At 50.6% G+C, this 20721-nt stretch overlaps 1 long non-coding RNA gene across 1 annotated transcript in view; it reads left to right on the top strand.

Moving 5' to 3' along the window:
• The first annotated feature begins 385 nt into the window (after positions 1-385).
• Positions 386-20721, top strand: part of LOC138922790 (uncharacterized) — a 54115-nt gene continuing 33779 nt past the window's right edge. Inside the window, exons 1-2 of the long non-coding RNA XR_011435909.1 lie at positions 386-556; positions 1288-1382. This is a non-coding gene — a long non-coding RNA (uncharacterized lncRNA). The remainder of the gene's footprint in view (positions 557-1287; positions 1383-20721) is intronic.

Raw genomic sequence — 20721 nt, 5'->3', positions numbered from 1 at the left:
CCAGGATCCAAACCGGCAAAACCCTGGGCCGCTGAAGTGGAGCGTGAAAACTTAACCACTTGGCCGTGGGGCCAGCCCCTTGACCAAAGATTTTTAAGTCTCACTAATATTCTGAAATCTTTACATTTTGTTTTTAACCGTGACTTGAATGAATAATTTTTTATGTGTTTTATAATCCCAATCAAACTTACATTGACACGTTGCTATGTTGCTCTCTTGAGAAACTTTTTACCGTTACTTGTTTTAGTTATGATATGTTATTTATTTTTTCATGTATAATAAAATAGGATCTTTAATATTAAATCAAAAAAGCTTATATGATTGCATATTTTTTTAAGTCTGTCTTGAGTATATTAACTCTATTTTATTTCTCTGTGTTGGTTTTAGATCACTGAATTAGCAGGCTATACTGCTCGAGTGTACAATATGTTTTGGGTCTTTGATGAAGTGAAAAGAGGCATTTATAAGAGAACTGCTGTCATGCAAGAGTCTGAAAACCATAGCAAGAATGGAGCTAACATAGAATTATCCCTCAGTGATACGTTGGAAATCAAAGGTATTAGACTCAAATTTTTTTGTATTTTTCCTGTATTTAAGTGTTTATCAACAGAACTAAAGTTTTTTAGAAGCTAGTCTTTAACAGATAAAAGAAACCAACATTTATTTATTTAAATAGTTATTCCTAAACTTAGTATTGCAGTGTGAGGAGTGGTGACTAACATTACCATTAAAAAAATTGTTACCTTTATTTAGAACAAAATTTCTAGAATTATTTTTGGAAACTGCACATATGGCAGAATGAATTGTTTGCTTTTAAAAATCAAATAACAGAATTAGAACTAATGTCATATTGTTCTTCATCATCCTATGTTTTTAAACTTATTTGGTTATCATATTTTTAAAAATTATATATAAATGTCTTAATTCCCTTTCTGGGGCACCGTGTTTTTTCTGTAAGAAAAGTTAATTTAGAGAAACAAGTAGTTGTAAAGAGTATGGCTGGGTTATATCAGATAGAGTTTAGCTTTGCTCTCATTATGATGTTGACATTAGGTTATTGGTAAGTAATGTTTCTGAGAAAGATTTTCCAAGTAGATGTGTCAAAACGTCCAAATTTACGAACTTTTCTTTAGATATAGATATCTATATTTCACTTGGTTTTCTGATTTGTTACTGTGAATTATCTTTATAACGAATTTATCTATGTTGCATTATACTTTAAGTTATTTACGTAGTTAAGAATAACGTGTGATAGCTTTTGTAACTTAAGTCGTTCTTAACTTATAGGAGAAGTTATTGATGTGGATCATGGAATTATTTGCGAAAATGTTCCCATACATACACCAACGGGAGAAGTGGTGGTTTCCAGGCTAAACTTCAAAGTAAGATGATATTCAAAATCTTCTGATTGTTGCCATCACACTAATAAAACAACACAGAATTCATGTACATTTGTTAAATACATGGAGGAGCATATGGAAAGAGGGGGAAATCAAGGAAGGTATGCACAGTGGCTGAATTGCCAAAAGCAGTTAATTCCTCAGAAAGCAGAAAGAAAGAGAAATTTGATGTCTACTGCTTTATTGCCAGGTTGAAAATTAAAATTACAGTTCACTGAGAGCCTATACAAGGTTCCCAAACGGTTTTTCACACTGCGTTTTCCTCACCTGAAAAAACAGGCCAAGAGATTGTGACGATCCATAATTAGCGTTTTAATCCATTTGGCAGGACTCAGTGTTTTTCACGTTCTGTGATACTGGGATCTGCGTCTTCACTGTCATGTGTTAAACCTTTAAGTCTTGTCCAAAAGTCATGTCATTACCTAGAGAATCCTTCTGTGAATTTCCAGGCAGGTTGCCATCTTTCTGCTTCCGCCTCCTCTCCTCACCTTTACAATGGGGAGAATAACGGTAACCTGCCTTTTGGATGTGAGGATCAAATGAGACAGTTGGTGCAAAGCAGTCGGCGCAGGATCTGGCACAAAGTGAAGCCTTCAATAAATTATGATTACAGTAGTTTTGACTTCCCTCCAGTCGGAATATCGTTGAGTTGAAGTTAGTGGCTATGTCACAGCTGTGTCTCAGGCTGGTGTCTGCCGCCCTGAGCCAAGCCGTAAAAATCCCTAGAATAACTTTGCAAAAGCCTGTTAGCCTCTTGAGGCTCCTACACTTCTTTATTTTATTTTGTTTTATTTTGTTTTATTTTACTTTATTGCAGTGACAGTGGATTCTAACATCACGTAGCTTTCCAGAGGTACGTTGTAATACATTTCGAATTCTGTGTAGATTACGTCGTGTTTACCGCCCCAAAACTAATTATAGTCCGTCACCTCACATGTGAGCCTCATCGCCCCTTTGGCTCTCTCCCCTCCCCCTCCCCTACGGTAACCACCAATCCAATCTCCGTTGCTCTGTGCGTGTTCGTCATTGTTTTTATCATGTACTCATGAGTGAGATCACACGGTGTTTGACTTTCTCCCTCTGATTTATTTCACTTCGCATAATACCCTCAAGGTCCATCCACGTTGTCACAAATGGCCGGATCTCATCGTTTCTTAGGCCGAGTAGCATTCCATTGTGTATACACACCACATCTTCTCTGTCCATACTTCCCTTGATGGGTACCTAGGTTGCTTCCAAGTTTTGGCTGTTGTGAATAATGCTGCAGTGAACCTAGGGGTGCATGTGTCTTTCTGCATTGGTGTTTTCCAGTTCTTTGATAAATACCCAGCAGTGGCTAGCTGGATCATACATATGGTAGATGTATTCTTAGCTTTGAGGATACTCCATACGGCTTTCCATGGTGGCTGCACCAGTCTGCACTCCCACCAGCAGTGTAGGAGAGTTCCCTTCTCTCCACATCCTCTCCGACACTTGTCTCCTGTCTTGTTAATTAGAGCCATTCTGACCAGAGGAAGGTGACCTCTCCTTGTAGTTTTGATTGCCTTCCTCTGATCGCTAATGATGTTGAGCCCCTTTCCATATGCCTGTTGGCCACCCGTATACCTTCTTTGGAGAAGTCACTGCTCAGATCTTTTGCCCGTCTTTTTAATCGGGTTGTTGATTTTTGTTGTTGTTGAGCTGTCGGAGTTCTTTCTGTGTTTTGGATATAAACCCTTTATCCGATATATGGTTTGCAAGTATCTTCTCCCAGTTGTTAGGTTGTGTTTTGGTTTTGTGGATGGTTTCCTTTGCCGTGCAGAAGATTTTTTTTTCACTTTGATGTAGTCCCGTTTGTTCATTTTGTACTGTGTTTCCATTGCCCAGTCAGACATGGTACTTGAAAGTAGGCTGCTAAGACTGCTGTCAAAGGGCATACTGCCTATGTTTTCTTCTAGACGTTGCATGGTTTCGGGTGTGGCATTGCAGTCAGACCCGAGGAGGCTGCAGTTCCCCGAGAGCGAGCGTGTGGGCGGGGCCCCAGCAGTTCTCCCAGGAGGGTGTCCCTGTCCCTGTCCGCAGTCCACCACCTGAGGGGGGTGGGCGGGGCAGCGGCCAGGGAGCCTCTGGGGCGGCGCGCGCGCGCGCGCGCGCACGGCTGCTGGGCCGCCGTCCGGGGAGGCGTCGCCACGCGCCTGCCTGCCCAGAGCCGAGCCCGGCGGAGTCCGGCCGCGCTCTGCTGCTCTCTCCTGGGCCGGGCTCGCCCGTTCCCCCGGCGTCCCTGGACGCCGCTCCGTGTCCCCGCTGCGCACAGCAGCCCGGGCCCTCCACAGCCACGGCCGCTAGCCTGAGGAGGCCCTCCTTCAGCTCCCGCTCTTCCTGCTCGCCGGACACGGACGACCAGGGCGCCTGCGAAGAGGATTCCATCTGGGAGAGGTACCTGGGGGCGTGGGCCTGGGGGCTGGTGGGAGGCGAGCGTGTCCCTGAGGAATAGGCTTGTGCGCCGAGAGGTGCCCGTCAGGCCGCGGGACAGCCGCGCGCGCGGCGAGGGGGTCTCTTCGTGCGCTTCACGCGTTCGTGGAACGGGCGGTGTGCCGGGCACCTGCCCAGGGGCCAGCCTGGGGATGCGGTGCCCGGGAGTCGGCGCTGAAGCGGCGCCCGTGGTCTTGGCTTCTTGGAAGGCCAGACGACGTCGGTAACGACACTGGTCTCGATGCGTTCTGAGGGGTGCAGGTCTCCCTCTTTTCGAGGCTACGTTCCGTTGGGGTTTTCACGGCTGTCGTGGCCCTGAAGCTCAGGCCGGTTCAGGGGAAGTGGCCTGTGGAGGGCCGCGTAATATTCGTGTGCAGAGCCAGTGCTTTCCAAAGGCCTTGACAGGGCAGAAGTCTACCTGTTAGGGGTGCAGTGGGGCTGTCCGGGGAGCATTGTGAGCACAGGTGTGTGTCCCACACTTGAAAGTCTGGCAAAGAAAGCGTGAGGCTGGAGGGTGCTCCGTTCGTTCCCTCCTTCCACAGAAAGTCTGGAGAGTTGACTTTGGGACTTCCTTTCCTCGGGTCGGTGCGTGTTCAGTGGTCTGGACACTTGGTGGGCAAGACTGACAGGGTGTTTGACGTACTGGACCTCGCAGCCTAGTTGGAAAGGACAGATAGGCAGCAACTAATTACCTAGGAGATACGTAAAAGCCATTCTGTGTTGAGTGCTGAGAAATACGGCATTTACTGTTAGACTTTGTGACTTAGGCAGTGATGTTTAAGCTGAGAGCAGATGTGCCTAAAAGCAAAGGAGGACTTGTGCGGGAGAGCGTTGGGACAGGGCAAGGGAGGAGGATGGCCTGTCAGAGGAGCTGAAAGCATGCCTGAGACTGGGGCCGCGTAGGGACTGTAGGGTGGGGAAAACCAAACTTTTCGATTAAGGCTGGCGCTTTCATAGGCTTTCGGAGACTAAGCGGTGATTCAGCACGTGGACTCTGGAGCCAGACTCTGTCACATGGGTCCTAGCTCTTGCCACCTAGGGCTGTGGAACTTGGGCAAGTTACTGTACCATTCTGTGTGTCAGTTTCCTGATCTGTAAAACGGGGATGATTATAACACACACTCCATAGGTGAGTGTAAAGGTTAGAGGCTATTTCATGTCCGTAAAGTACTTAGAGCAGTGTCTGGCCTTCAGTAGGCGTTAGTAGTGGTTGATTAAATAAATGGATAAATGCATACATAAGTATTCAAGGCTTGAGGCTGTCCCTCGTGCAACGTGTGAACTGGAATGGATTACACCCGGCTTTGTTTCCTTTCCAGCTTGCAGTTGCTACTGACCGCATCTGTGGCACTGTGGAATTAGAAATAATCTCTCGACTTGGCTGCTCTTGGTAACAGAATCTAATGCTGTCCAGATTATCCCAGGGAAATAAAAGCCTTGTCAGTAGCCTAGTAGGGTCAGGCTTATTTAATAGGTATCGCTTATATTGGTTTGGCTGGTATTTGTTGGTAACTTTTTCTTGGCAAAGCTGTTGCTAAAAGTAGATTAGCTGTAAAATAGTTCAGACCCAGGGAAAAGTAGAGAGTCGGTAAGCAGGAGCACGCTTTTCTTGACTTCCCTGCCTGTCTTTTTGACTCCAGCCGCTCTCCCCCCCAGACGCGGTGCCCTCTGCGGTGCAGTCATCTAAACCGTGCAGGGTCCGGAACCGTGAGAATCTAAGGCAGTAGTCATGCTTTGCTTAACAGTGGGGCTAGGTTCTGAGGAGTGCGTCACTGCCAGGCAATCTCGTGAGCGTGCAAGCACCACGGAGTTCATAAACCTAGATGGCAGAGCCTCCTATACACCTTGGCTCTATGGGATAATCTTTTGGGACCCCCGTTGTTGACTGAAACGTCCTGATGTAGCGCCTGACGGTACTTCCCAACTCCAAGGGCACGGGAGTGTAGCCTGGGGGGCTCTGTCAAAGAACGGAGACGCTGAGGCCTACTCTGGACCCACTGACTCAGAATCTACTGGGATAGTTCCCGGCTTTAAAGACCAGCCATAGTCCTCATCTGCAGACATCTCCTCAACGGTTTTCCACACCGGGTTTTCTCACCTGAGAAAACAGGCCAAGAGATTGTGAGGATCCACAGTTAGTGTTTTAATCCATTTGGCAGGACTCAGTGTTTTTTTCACGTTCTGTGATACTGGGATCTGCGTCTTCACTGTCATGTGTTAAACCTTTAAGTCTTGTCCAAAAGTCATGTCATTACCTAGAGAATCCTTCTGTGAATTCCAGGCAGGTTGCCATCTTTCTGCTTCCGCCTCCTCTCCTCACCTTTACAATGGGGAGAATAACGGTAACCTACCTTTTGGATGTGAGGATTAAACGAGACAGTTGGTGCAAAGCAGTCGGCGCAGGATCTGGCAAAGCGAAGCCTTCAATAAATTATGATTACAGTAGTTTTGACTTCCCTCCAGTCGGAATATAGTCGAGTTGAAGTTCGGGCTATGTCACAGCTGTGTCTCAGGCTGGTGTCTGCCGCCCTGAGCCAAGCCGTAAAAATCCCTAGAATAACTTTGCAAAAGCCTGTTAGCCTCTTGAGGCTCCTACACTTCTTTATTTTATTTTGTTTTATTTTGTTTTATTTTACTTTATTGCAGTGACAGTGGATTCTAACATCACGTAGCTTTCCAGAGGTACGTTGTAATACATTTCGAATTCTGTGTAGATTACGTCGTGTTCACCGCCCAAAAACTAATTATAGTCCGTCACCTCACATGTGAGCCTCATCGCCCCTTTGGCTCTCTCCCCTCCCCCCTCCCCCTACGGTAACCACCAATCCAATCCTCCGTTGCTCTGTGCGTGTTCGTCATTGTTTTTATCATGTACTCATGAGTGAGATCACACGGTGTTTGACTTTCTCCTCTGATTTATTTCACTTCGCATAATACCTCAAGGTCCATCCACGTTGTCACAAATGGCCGGATCTCATCGTTTCTTAGGGCCGAGTAGCATTCCATTGTGTATACACACCACATCTTCTGTCCATACTTCCCTTGATGGGCACCTAGGTTGTTTCCAAGTTTTGGCTGTTGTGAATAATGCTGCAGTGAACCTAGGGGTGCATGTGTCTTTCTGCATTGGTGTTTTCCAGTTCTTTGGATAAATACCCAGCAGTGGGCTAGCTGGATCATACATATGGTAGATGTATTCTTAGTTTTCTGAGGATACTCCATACGGCTTTTCATGGTGGCTGCACCAGTCTGCACTCCCACCAGCAGTGTAGGAGAGGTCTCTCTCTCCACATCCTCTCCGACACTTGTCTCCTGTCTTGTTAATTAGAGCCATTCTGACCAGAGGAAGGTGACTCTCCTTGTAGTTTTGATTTGCCTTCCTCTGATCGCTAATGATGTTGAGCCCTTTCCATATGCCTGTTGGCCACCCGGATACCTTCTTTGGAGAAGTCACTGCTCAGATCTTTTGCCCGTCTTTTTAATCGGGTTGTTGATTTTTTGTTGTTGTTGAGCTGTCGGAGTTCTTTCTGTGTTTTGGATATAAACCTTTATCCGATATATGGTTTGCAAGTATCTTCTCCCAGTTGTTAGGTTGTGTTTTGGTTTTGTGGATGGTTTCCTTTGCCGTGCAGAAGATTTTTTTTTCACTTTGATGTAGTCCCGTTTGTTCATTTTGTACTGTGTTTCCATTGCCCAGTCAGACATGGTACTTGAAAGTAGGCTGCTAAGACTGCTGTCAAAGGGCATACTGCCTATGTTTTCTTCTAGACGTTGCATGGTTTCGGTGTGGCATTGCAGTCAGACCCGAGGAGGCTGCAGTTCCCCCGAGAGCGAGCGTGTGGCGGGGCCCCAGCAGTTCTCCCAGGAGGGTGTCCCTGTCCCTGTCCGCAGTCCACCACCTGAGGGGGGGTGGGAGGGGCAGCGGCCAGGGAGCCTCTGGGCGGCGGCGCGCGCGCGCGCGCGCGGGGAGCGCGCACGCGCTGGGCCGCCGTCCGGGGAGGCGCCGGCCAGCCGCGCCTGCCTCGCCCAGAGCCGAGCCCGGCGGAGTCCGGCCGCGCTCTGCTGCCTCTCCCGGGGCCGGGCTCGCCCGTTCCCCCGGCGTCCCTGGACGCCGCTCCGTGTCCCCGCTGCGCACAGCAGCCCGGGCCCTCCACAGCCACGGCCGCTAGCCTGAGGAGGCCCTCCTTCAGCTCCCGCTCTTCCTGCTCGCCGGACACGGACGACCAGGGCGCCTGCGAAGAGGATTCCATCCTGGGAGAGGTACCTGGGGGCGTGGGCCTGGGGGCTGGTGGGAGGCGAGCGTGTCCCTGAGGAATAGGCTTGTGCGCCGAGAGGTGCCCGTCAGGCCGCGGGACAGCCGGCGCGGCGCGGGCAGCGAGGGGGTCTCTTCGTGCGCTTCACGCGTTCGTGGAACCGGGCGGTGCCGGGCACCTGCCCAGGGGCCAGCCTGGGGATGCGGTGTCGGGAGTCGGGCGCTGAAGCGGCGCCCGTGGTCTTGGCTTCTTGGAAGGCCAGACGCGACGTCGGTAACGACACTGGTCTCGATGCGTTCTGAGGGGTGCAGGTCTCTCTTTTCGAGGCTAGGTTCCGCTGGGGTTTTCACGAAGCCTGTCGTGGCCCTGAAGCTCAGGCCGGTTCAGGGGAAGTGGCCTGTGGAGGGCCGCGTAATATTCGTGTGCAGAGCCAGTGCTTTCCAAAGGCCTTGACTGGGCAGAAGTCTACCTGTTAGGGGTGCAGTGGGGCTGTCCGGGGAGCATTGTGAGCACAGGTGTGTGTCCCACACTTGAAAGTCTGGCAAAGAAAGCGTGAGGCTGGAGGGTGCTCCGTCTGTTCCCTCCTTCCACAGAGAAAGTCTGGAGAGTTGACTTTGGGACTTCCTTTCCTCGGGTCGGTGCGTGTTCAGTGGTCTGGACACTTGGTGGGCAAGACTGACAGGGTGTTTGACGTACTGGACCTCGCAGCCTAGTTGGAAAGGACAGATAGGCAGCAACTACCTAGGAGATACGTAAAAGCCATTCTGTGTTGAGTGCTGAGAAATACGGCATTTACTGTTAGACTTTGTGACTTAGGCAGTGATGTTTAAGCTGAGAGCAGATGCCTGGAAAGCAAAGGAGGACTTGTGCGGGAGAGCGTTGGGACAGGGCAAGGGAGGAGGATGGCCTGTCAGAGGAGCTGAAAGCATGCCCTGGAGACTGGGGCCGCGTAGGGACTGTAGGGTGGGGAAAACCAAACTTTTCGATTAAGGCTGGCGCTTTCTATAGGCTTTCGGAGACCAAGCGTGGTGATTCAGCACGTGGACTCTGGAGCCAGACTCTGTCACATGGGTCCTAGCTCTGCTACCCATGGCTGAACTTGGGCAAGTTACTGTACCATTCTGTGTGTCAGTTTCCTGATCTGTAAAACGGATGATTATAACACACACTCCATAGGTGAGTGTAAAGGTTAGAGGCTATTTCATGTCCGTAAAGTACTTAGAGCAGTGTCTGGCCTTCAGTAGGCGTTAGTAGTGGTTGATTAAATAAATGGATAAATGCATACATAAGTATTCAAGGCTTGAGGCTGTCCCTCGTGCAACGTGTGAACTGGAATGGATTACACCCGGCTTTGTTTCCTTTCCAGCCTGCAGTTGCTACTGACCGCATCTGTGGCACTGTGGAATTAGAAATAATCTCCCTCGACTTGGCTGCTCTTGGTAACAGAATCTAATGCTGTCCAGATTATCCCAGGGAAATAAAAGCCTTGTCAGTAGCCTAGTAGGGTCAGGCTTATTTAATAGGTATCGCTTATATTGGTTTGGCTGGTATTTGTTGGTAACTTTTCTTGGCAAAGCTGCTCGGTTAAAAGTAGATTAGCTGTAAAATAGTTCAGACCCAGGGAAAAGTAGAGAGTCGTGTAAGCAGAGCACGCCTTTCCTTGACTCTCTGTCGAGAGCTTTTGTGACTCCAGCCGCTCTCTGCCTCAGACGCGGTGCCCTCTGCGTGTGCAGTCATCTAAACTGCAGGGTCCGGAACCGTGGAGAATCTAAGGCAGTGCAGTCATGCTTTGCTTAACAGTGGGGCTAGGTTCTGAGGAGTGCGTCACGGTCAGGCAATCTCGTGAGCGTGCAAGCACCACGGAGTTCATAAACCTAGATGGCAGAGCCTCCTATACACCTTGGCTCTATGGGACTAATCTTTTGGGACCCCCGTTGTTGACTGAAACGTCCTGATGTAGCGCCTGACGCCTTCCCAACTCCAAGGGCACGGGAGTGTAGCCTGTGGGGCTCTGTCAAAGAACGGAGACGCGGAGGCCTACTCTGACCCACTGACTCAGAATCTACTGGGATAGTTCCCGGCTTTAAAGACCAGCCATAGTCCTCATCTGCAGACATCTCCTCAACGGTTTTCCACACCGGGTTTTCCTCACCTGAGAAAACAGGCCAAGAGATTGTGAGGATCCATAGTTAGTGTTTTAATCCATTTGGCAGGACTCAGTGTTTTTCTTACGTTCTGTGATACTGGGATCTGCGTCTTCACTGTCATGTGTTAAACCTTTAAGTCTTGTCCAAAAGTCATGTCATTACCTAGAGAATCCTTCTGTGAATTCCAGGCAGGTTGCCATCTTTCTGCTTCCGCCTCCTCTCCTCACCTTTACAATGGGGAGAATAACGGTAACCTACCTTTTGGATGTGAGGATTAAACGAGACAGTTGGTGCAAGTCGGCGCAGGATCTGGCACAAAGCGAAGCCTTCAATAAATTATGATTACAGTAGTTTTGACTTCCCTCCAGTCGGAATATAGTCGAGTTGAAGTTCGGCAATCACAGCTGTGTCTCAGGCTGGTGTCTGCCGCCCTGAGCCAAGCCGTAAAAATCCTAGAATAACTTTAAAAGTTAGCCTCTTGAGGCTCCTACACTTCTTTATTTTATTTTGTTTTATTTTGTTTTATTTTACTTTATTGCAGTGACAGTGGATTCTAACATCACGTAGCTTTCCAGAGGTACGTTGTAATACATTTCGAATTCTGTGTAGATTACGTCGTGTTCACCGCCCAAAAAACTAATTATAGTCCGTCGCCTCACATGTGAGCCTCATCGCCCCTTTGGCTCTCTCCTCCCCCCCTCCCCCTACGGTAACCACAATCCAATCGTTGCTCTGTGCGTGTTCGTCATTGTTTTTGTTATGTACCATGAGTGAGATCACACGGTGTTTGACTTTCTCCCTCTGATTTATTTCACTTCGCATAATACCCCAAGGTCCATCCACGTTGTCACAAATGGCCGGAGCTCATCGCTTAGGGCCGAGTAGCATTCCATTGTGTATACACACCACATCTTCTCTGTCCATACTTCCCTTGATGGGCACCTAGGTTGCTTCCAAGTTTTGGCTGTTGTGAATAATGCTGCAGTGAACCTAGGGGTGCATGTGTCTTTCTGCATTGGTGTTTTCCAGTTCTTTGGATAAATACCCAGCAGTGGGCTAACTGGATCATACATATGGTAGATGTATTCTTAGTTTTCTGAGGATACTCCATACGGCTTTCCATGGTGGCTGCAGTCTGCACTCCCACCAGCAGTGTAGGAGAGTTCCCTTCTCTCCACATCCTCTCCGACACTTGTCTCCTGTCTTGTTAATTAGAGCCATTCTGACCAGAGGAAGGTGACCTCTCCTTGTAGTTTTGATTTGCCTTCCTCTGATCGCTAATGATGTTGAGCCCTTTCCATATGCCTGTTGGCCACCCGTATACCTTCTTTGGAGAAGTCACTGCTCAGATCTTTTGCCCGTCTTTTTAATCGGGTTGTTGATTTTTTGTTGTTGTTGAGCTGTCGGAGTTCTTTCTGTGTTTTGGATATAAACCCCTTATCCGATATATGGTTTGCAAGTATCTTCTCCCAGTTGTTAGGTTGTGTTTTGGTTTTGTGGATGGTTTCCTTTGCCGTGCAGAAGATTTTTTTTCACTTTGATGTAGTCCCGTTTGTTCATTTTGTACTGTGTTTCCATTGCCCAGTCAGACATGGTACTTGAAAGTAGGCTGCTAAGACTGCTGTCAAAGGGCATACTGCCTATGTTTTCTTTCTAGACGTTGCATGGTTTCGGGTGTGGCATTGCAGTCAGACCCGAGGAGGCTGCAGTTCCCCGAGAGCGAGCGTGTGGGCGGGGCCCCAGCAGTTCTCCCAGGAGGGTGTCCCTGTCCCTGTCCGCAGTCCACCGCCTGAGGGGGGGGGGGGGGGCGGGGCAGCGGCCAGGGAGCCTCTGGGCGGCGGCGCGCGCGCGCGCGCGGGGAGCGCGCACGGCTGCTGGGCCGCCGTCCGGGGAGGCGCCGGCCAGCCGCGCCTGCCTGCTCAGAGCCGAGCCGGCGGAGTCCGGCCGCGCTCTGCTGCTCTCTCCTGGGCCGGGCTCGCCCGTTCCCCCGGCGTCCCTGGACGCCGCTCCGTGTCCCCGCTGCGCACAGCAGCCGGGCCCTCCACAGCCACGGCCGCTAGCCTGAGGAGGCCCTCCTTCAGCTCCCGCTCTTCCTGCTCGCCGGACACGGACGACCAGGGCGCCTGCGAAGAGGATTCCATCTGGGAGAGGTACCTGGGGGCGTGGGCCTGGGGGCTGGTGGGAGGCGAGCGGTCCCTGAGGAATAGGCTGGTGCGCCGAGAGAGGTGCCCGTCAGGCCGCGACAGCTGCGCGGGCAGCGAGGGGGTCTCTTCGTGCGCCCACGCGTTCGTGGAACGGGCGGTGCCGGGCACGGCTCCCGGGGCCAGCCTGGGGATGCGGTGCCTGGAGTCGGGCGCTGAAGCGGCGCCCGTGGTCTTGGCTTCTTGGAAGGCCAGACGCGACGTCGGTAACGACACTGGTCTCGATGCGTTCTGAGGGGTGCAGGTCTCCCTCTTTTCGAGGCTACGTCTCTGGGGAGCCTGGCCGTGGCCCTGAAGCTCAGCGGTTCAGGGGAAGTGGCCTGTGGAGGGCCGCGTAATATTCGTGTGCAGAGCCAGTGCTTTCCAAAGGCCTTGACTGGGCAGAAGTCTACCTGTTAGGGGTGCAGTGGGGGCTGTCCGGGGAGCATTGTGAGCACAGGTGTGTGTCCCACACTTGAAAGTCTGGCAAAGAAAGCGTGAGGCTGGAGGGTGCTCCGTTCGTTCCCTCCTTCCACAGAAAGTCTGGAGAGTTGACTTTGGGACTTCCTTTCCTCGGGTCGGTGCGTGTTCAGTGGTCTGGACACTTGGTGGGCAAGACTGACAGGGTGTTTGACGTACTGGACCTCGCAGCCTAGTTGGAAAGGACAGATAGGCAGCAACTAATTACCTAGGAGATACGTAAAAGCCATTCTGTGTTGAGTGCTGAGAAATACGGCATTTACTGTTAGACTTTGTGACTTAGGCAGTGATGTTTAAGCTGAGAGCAGATGCCTAAAAGCAAAGGAGGACTTGTGCGGGAGAGCGTTGGGACAGGGCAAGGGAGGAGGATGGCCTGTCAGAGGAGCTGAAAGCATGCCCTGGAGACTGGGGCCGCGTAGGACTGTAGGGTGGGAAACCAAACTTTTCGATTAAGGCTGGCGCTTTCTATAGGCTTTCGGAGACTAAGCGTGGTGATTCAGCACGTGGACTCTGGAGCCAGACTCTGTCACATGGGTCCTAGCTCTGCCACCTACGGGCTGTGTGAACTTGGGCAAGTTACTGTACCATTCTGTGTCAGTTTCCTGATCTGTAAAACGGATGATTATAACACACACTCCATAGGTGAGTGTAAAGGTTAGAGGCTATTTCATGTCCGTAAAGTACTTAGAGCAGTGTCTGGCCTTCAGTAGGCGTTAGTAGTGGTTGATTAAATAAATGGATAAATGCATACATAAGTATTCAAGGCTTGAGGCTGTCGTGCAACGTGTGAACTGGAATGGATTACACCCGGCTTTGTTTCCTTTCCAGCTTGCAGTTGCTACTGACCGCATCTGTGGCACTGTGGAATTAGAAATAATCTCCTCGACTTGGCTGCTCTTGGTAACAGAATCCAATGCTGTCCAGATTATCCCAGGGAAATAAAAGCCTTGTCAGTAGCCTAGTAGGGTCAGGCTTGTTTAATAGGTATCGCTTATATTGGTTTGGCTGGTATTTGTTGGTAACTTTTTCTTGGCAAAGCTGCTCGGTTAAAAAGTAGATTAGCTGTAAAATAGTTCAGACCCAGGGAAAAGTAGAGAGTCGTGTAAGCAGAGCACGCCTTTCCTTGACTCTCTGTCGAGAGCTTTTGTGACTCCAGCCGCTCGCCTCAGACGCGGTGCCCTCTGCGTGTGCAGTCATCTAAACCGTGCAGGGTCCGGAACCGTGGAGAATCTAAGGCAGTGCAGTCATGCTTTGCTTAACAGTGGGGCTAGGTTCTGAGGGGAGGCCACGGTCAGGCAATCTCGTGAGCGTGCAAGCACCACGGAGTTCATAAACCTAGATGGCAGAGCCTCCTATACACCTTGGCTCTATGGGACTAATCTTTTGGGACCCCGTTGTTGACTGAAACGTCCTGATGTAGCGCCTGACGCTACTTCCAACTCCAAGGGCACGGGAGTGTAGCGGTGGGGCTCTGTAAGAACGGAGACGCTCGAGGCCTACTCTGGACCCACTGACTCAGAATTACTGGGAGGTTCCGGCTTTAAAGACCAGCCATGTCCTCATCTGCAGACATCTCCTCAACGGTTTTCCACACCGGGTTTTCCCTCACCTGAGAAAACAGGCCAAGAGATTGTGAGGATCCGTAGTTAGTGTTTTAATCCATTTGGCAGGACTCAGTGTTTTTCACGTTCTGTGATACTGGGATCTGCGTCTTCACTGTCATGTGTTAAACCTTTAAGTCTTGTCCAAAAGTCATGTCATTACCTAAGAATCCTTCTGTGAATTCCAGGCAGGTTGCCATCTTTCTGCTTCCGCCTCCTCTCCTCACCTTTACAATGGGGAGAATAACGGTAACCTACCTTTTGGATGTGAGGATTAAACGAGACTGTTGGTGCAAAGCAGTGGCGCAGGATCTGGCACAAAGCGAAGCCTTCAATAAATTATGATTACAGTAGTTTTGACTTCCCTCCAGTCGGAATATAGTCGAGTTGAAGTTCGGTTATGTCACAGCTGTGTCTCAGGCTGGTGTCTCCCCTGAGCCAAGCCGTAAAAATCCCTAGAAACTTTGCAAAGCCTGTTAGCCTCTTGAGGCTCCTACACTTCTTTATTTTATTTTGTTTTATTTTATTTTATTTTACTTTATTGCAGTGACAGTGGATTCTAACATCACGTAGCTTTCCAGAGGTACGTTGTAATACATTTCGAATTCTGTGTAGATTACGTCGTGTTCACCGCCAAAAACTAATTATAGTCCGTCGCTCACATGTGAGCCTCATCGCCCCTTCGGCTCTCTCTCCCCTCCCCCCTCCCCCTACGGTAACCACCAATCCAATCTCCGTTGCTCTGTGCGTGTTCGTCATTGTTTTTGTCATGTACTCATGAGTGAGATCACACGGTGTTTGACTTTCTCCTCTGATTTATTTCACTCGCATAATACTCTCAAGGTCCATCCACGTTGTCACAATGGCCGGAGCTCATCGTTTCTTAGGGCCGAGTAGCATTCCATTGTGTATACACACCACATCTTCTCTGTCCATACTTCCCTTGATGGGCACCTAGGTTGCTTCCAAGTTTTGGCTGTTGTGAATAATGCTGCAGTGAACCTAGGGGCATGTGTCTTTCTGCATTGGTGTTTTCCAGTTCTTTGGATAAATACCCAGCAGTGGGCTAGCTGGACATACATATGGTAGATGTATTCTTAGTTTTCTGAGGATACTCCATACGGCTTTCCATGGTGGCTGCACCAGTCTGCACTCCCACCAGCAGTGTAGGAGAGTTCCCTTCTCTCCACATCCTCTCCGACACTTGTCTCCTGTCTTGTTAATTAGGAGCCATTCTGACCAGAGGAAGGTGACCTCTCCTTGTAGTTTTGATTTGCCTTCTCTGATCGCTAATGATGTTGAGCCCTTTCCATATGCCTGTTGGCCACCCGTATACCTTCTTTGGAGAAGTCACTGCTCAGATCTTTTGCCCGTCTTTTAATCGGTTGTTGATTTTTTGTTGTTGTTGAGCTGCGGAGTTCTTTTCTGTGTTTTGGATATAAACCCCTTATCCGATATATGGTTTGCAAGTATCTTCTCCCAGTTGTTAGGTTGTGTTTTGGTTTTGTGGATGGGTTTTGCCGTGCAGAAGATTTTTTTTCACTTTGATGTAGTCCGTTTGTTCATTTTGTCTGGTTTCCATTGCCCAGTCAGACATGGTACTTGAAAGTAGGCTGCTAAGACTGCTGTCAAAGGGCATACTGCCTATGTTTTCTTCTAGACGTTGCATGGTTTCGGGTGTGGCATTGCAGTCAGACCCGAGGAGGCTGCAGTTCCCCGAGAGCGAGCGTGTGGGCGGGGCCCCAGCAGTTCTCCCAGGAGGGTGTCCCTGTCCCTGTCCGCAGTCCACCGCCTGAGGGGGGGGTGGGGGGGCAGCGGCCAGGGAGCCTCTGCGCGGCGCGCGCGCGCGCGGGGGAGCGCGCACGGCTGCTGGGCCGCCGTCCGGGGAGGCGGCCGGCCAGCCGCGCCTGCCTGCCCAGAGCCGAGCCCGGCGGAGTCCGGCCGCGCTCTGCTGCTCTCTCCTGGGCCGGGCTCGCCCGTTCCCCCGGCGTCCCTGGACGCCGCTCCGTGTCCCCGCTGCGCACAGCAGCCCGGGCCCTCCACAGCCACGGCCGCTAGCCTGAGGAGGCCCTCCTTCAGCTCCCGCTCTTCCTGCTCGCCGGACACGGACGACCAGGGCGCCTGCGAAGAGGATTCCATCTGGGAGAGGTACCTGGGGGCGTGGGCCTGGGGGCTGGTGGGAGGCGAGCGTGTCCCTGAGGAACAGGCTTGTGCGCCGAGAGGTGCCCGTCAGGCCGCGGGACAGCTGCGCGGCGCGGGCAGCGGGGTCTCTTCGTGCGCTCACGCGTTCGTGGAACGGGCGGTGTGTGCCGGGCACCTGCCCAGGGGCCAGCCTGGGGGATGCGGTGCTCGGGAGTCGGGCGCTGAAGCGGCGCCCGTGGTCTTGGCTTCTTGGAAGGCCAGACGCGACGTCGGTAACGACACTGGTCTCGATGCGTTCTGAGGGGTGCAGGTCTCCCTTTTCGAGGCTACGTTCCGTTGGGGTTTTCACGAAGCCTGTCGTGGCCCTGAAGCTCAGGCCCGGTTCAGGGGAAGTGGCCTGTGGAGGGCCGCGTAATATTCGTGTGCAGAGCCAGTGCTTTCCAAAGGCCTTGACTGGGCAGAAGTCTACCTGTTAGGGGTGCAGTGGGGCTGTCCGGGAGCATTGTGAGCACAGGTGTGTGTCCCACACTTGAAAGTCTGGCAAAGAAAGCGTGAGGCTGGAGGGTGCTCCGTTCGTTCCCTCCTTCTTCCACAGAAAGTCTGGAGAGTTGACTTAGGACTTCCTTTCCTCGGGTCGGTGCGTGTTCAGTGGTCTGGACACTGGTGGGCAAGACTGACAGGGTGTTTGACGTACTGGACCTCGCAGCCTAGTTGGAAAGGACAGATAGGCAGCAACTAATTACCTAGGAGATACGTAAAAGCCATTCTGTGTTGAGTGCTGAGAAATACGGCATTTACTGTTAGACTTTGTGACTTAGGCAGTGATGTTTAAGCTGAGAGCAGATGCCTAAAAGCAAAGGAGGACTTGTGCGGGAGAGCGTTGGGACAGGGCAAGGGAGGAGGATGGCCTGTCAGAGGAGCTGAAAGCATGCCCTGGAGACTGGGGCCGCGTAGGGACTGTAGGTGGGGAAAACCAAACTTTTCGATTAAGGCTGGCGCTTTCTATAGGCTTTCGGAGACTAAGCGTGGTGATTCAGCACGTGGACTCTGGAGCCAGACTCTGTCACATGGGTCCTAGCTCTGCCACCTACGGGCTGTGTGAACTTGGGCAAGTTACTGTACCATTCTGTGTGTCAGTTTCCTGATCTGTAAAACGGGGATGATTATAACACACACTCCATAGGTGAGTGTAAAGGTTAGAGGCTATTTCATGTCCGTAAAGTACTTAGAGCAGTGTCTGGCCTTCAGTAGGCGTTAGTAGTGGTTGATTAAATAAATGGATAAATGCATACATAAGTATTCAAGGCTTGAGGCTGTCCCTCGTGCAACGTGTGAACTGGAATGGATTACACCCGGCTTTGTTTCCTTCCAGCTTGCAGTTGCTACTGACCGCATCTGTGGCACTGTGGAATTAGAAATAATCTCCTCGACTTGGCTGCTCTTGGTAACAGAATCTAATGCTGTCCAGATTATCCCAGGGAAATAAAAGCCTTGTCAGTAGCCTAGTAGGGTCAGGCTTATTTAATAGGTATCGCTTATATTGGTTTGGCTGGTATTTGTTGGTAACTTTTTCTGGCAAAGCTGCTCGGTTAAAAGTAGATTAGCTGTAAAATAGTTCAGACCCAGGGAAAAGTAGAGAGTCGGTAAGCAGAGCACGCTTTCTTCTTGACTCTCTGTCGAGAGCTTTTGTGACTCCAGCCGCTCTCTGCCTCAGACGCGGTGCCCTCTGCGTGTGCAGTCATCTAAACCGTGCAGGGTCCGGAACCGTGGAGAATCTAAGGCAGTGCAGTCATGCTTTGCTTAACAGTGGGGCTAGGTTCTGAGGAGTGCGTCACGGTCAGGCAATCTCGTGAGCGTGCAAGCACCACGGAGTTCATAAACCTAGATGGCAGAGCCTCCTATACACCTTGGCTCTATGGGACTAATCTTTTGGGACCCCGTTGTTGACTGGAAACGTCCTGATGTAGCGCCTGACGGTACTTCCCAACTCCAAGGGCACGGGAGTGTAGCCTGTGGGGCTCTGTCAAAGAACGGAGACGCTGAGGCCTACTCTGACCCACTGACTCAGAATCTACTGGGATAGTTCCTGGCTTTAAAGACCAGCCATAGTCCTCATCTGCAGACATCTCCTCAACGGTTTTCCACACCGGGTTTTCCCTCACCTGAGAAAACAGGCCAAGAGATTGTGAGGATCCGTAGTTAGTGTTTTAATCCATTTGGCAGGACTCAGTGTTTTTCACGTTCTGTGATACTGGGATCTGCGTCTTCACTGTCATGTGTTAAACCTTTAAGTCTTGTCCAAAAGTCATGTCATTACCTAGAGAATCCTTCTGTGAATTCCAGGCAGGTTGCCATCTTCTGCTTCCGCCTCCTCTCCTCACCTTTACAATGGGGAGAATAACGGTAACCTACCTTTTGATGTGAGGATTAAACGAGACAGTTGGTGCAAAGCAGTCGGCGCAGGATCTGGCACAAAGCGAAGCCTTCAATAAATTATGATTACAGTAGTTTTGACTTCCCTCCAGTCGGAATATAGTCGAGTTGAAGTTCGTGGCTATGTCACAGCTGTGTCTCAGGCTGGTGTCTGCCGCCCTGGAGCCAAGCCGTAAAAATCCCTAGAATAACTTTGCAAAAGCCTGTTAGCCTCTTGAGGCTCCTACACTTCTTTATTTTATTTTGTTTTATTTTATTTTATTTTACTTTATTGCAGTGACAGTGGATTCTAACATCACGTAGCTTTCCAGAGGTACGTTGTAATACATTTCGAATTCTGTGTAGATTACGTCGTGTTCACCGCCCAAAACTAATTATAGTCCGTCGCCTCACATGTGAGCCTCATCGCCCCTTCGGCTCTCTCCCCCTCCCCCCTCCCCCTACGGTAACCACCAATCCAATCTCCGTTGCTCTGTGCGTGTTCGTCATTGTTTTTGTCATGTACTCATGAGTGAGATCACACGGTGTTTGACTTTCCTCTGCCTCTGATTTATTTTACTGCATAATACCCTCAAGGTCCATCCACGTTGTCACAAATGGCCGGAGCTCATCGTTTCTTAGGGCCGAGTAGCATTCCATTGTGTATACACACCACATCTTCTCTGTCCATACTTTGATGGGCACCTAGGTTGCTTCCAAGTTTTGGCTGTTGTGAATAATGCTGCAGTGAACCTTAGGGTGCATGTGTCTTTCTGCATTGGTGTTTTCCAGTTCTTTGGATAAATACCCAGCAGTGGGCTAGCTGGATCATACATATGGTAGATGTATTCTTAGTTTTCTGAGGATACTCCATACGGCTTTCCATGGTGGCTGCACCAGTCTGCACTCCCACCAGCAGTGTAGGAGAGTTCCCTTCTCTCCACATCCTCTCCGACACTTGTCTCCTGTCTTGTTAATTAGAGCCATTCTGACCAGAGGAAGGTGACCTCTCCTTGTAGTTTTGATTTGCCTTCCTCTGATCGCTAATGATGTTGAGCCCTTTCCATGCCTGTTGGCCACCCGTATACCTTCTTTGGAGAAGTCACTGCTCAGATCTTTTGCCCGTCTTTTAATCGGGTTGTTGATTTTTTGTTGTTGTTGAGCTGTCGGAGTTCTTTCTGTGTTTTGGATATAAACCCCTTATCCGATATATGGTTTGCAAGTATCTTCTCCCAGTTGTTAGGTTGTGTTTTGGTTTTGTGGATGGTTTCCTTTGCCGTGCAGAAGATTTTTTTTCACTTTGATGTAGTCCCGTTTGTTCATTTTGTACTGTGTTTCCATTGCCCAGTCAGACATGGTACTTGAAAGTAGGCTGCTAAGACTGCGTCAAGGGCATACTGCCTATGTTTTCTTCTAGACGTTGCATGGTTTCGGGTGTGGCATTGCAGTCAGACCCGAGGAGGCTGCAGTTCCCCGAGAGCGCGGTGGGCGGGGCCCCAGGAGTTCTCCCAGGAGGGTGTCCCTGTCCCTGTCCGCAGTCCACCGCCTGAGGGGGGGGGGGTGCGGGCAGCGGCCAGGAGCCTCTGGCGGCGGCGCGCGCGCGCGCGCGCGGGGAGCGCGCACGGCTGCTGGGCCGCCGTCCGGGGAGGCGTCGG

This window comes from Equus caballus, unplaced genomic scaffold (assembly GCF_041296265.1).
Source record: "Equus caballus isolate H_3958 breed thoroughbred unplaced genomic scaffold, TB-T2T unassigned-0002597, whole genome shotgun sequence".
Taxonomy (NCBI): domain Eukaryota; kingdom Metazoa; phylum Chordata; class Mammalia; order Perissodactyla; family Equidae; genus Equus; species Equus caballus.
Note: the sequence above shows the minus strand (reverse complement) of the source record. Positions and strands in the feature narration are given on the sequence as shown.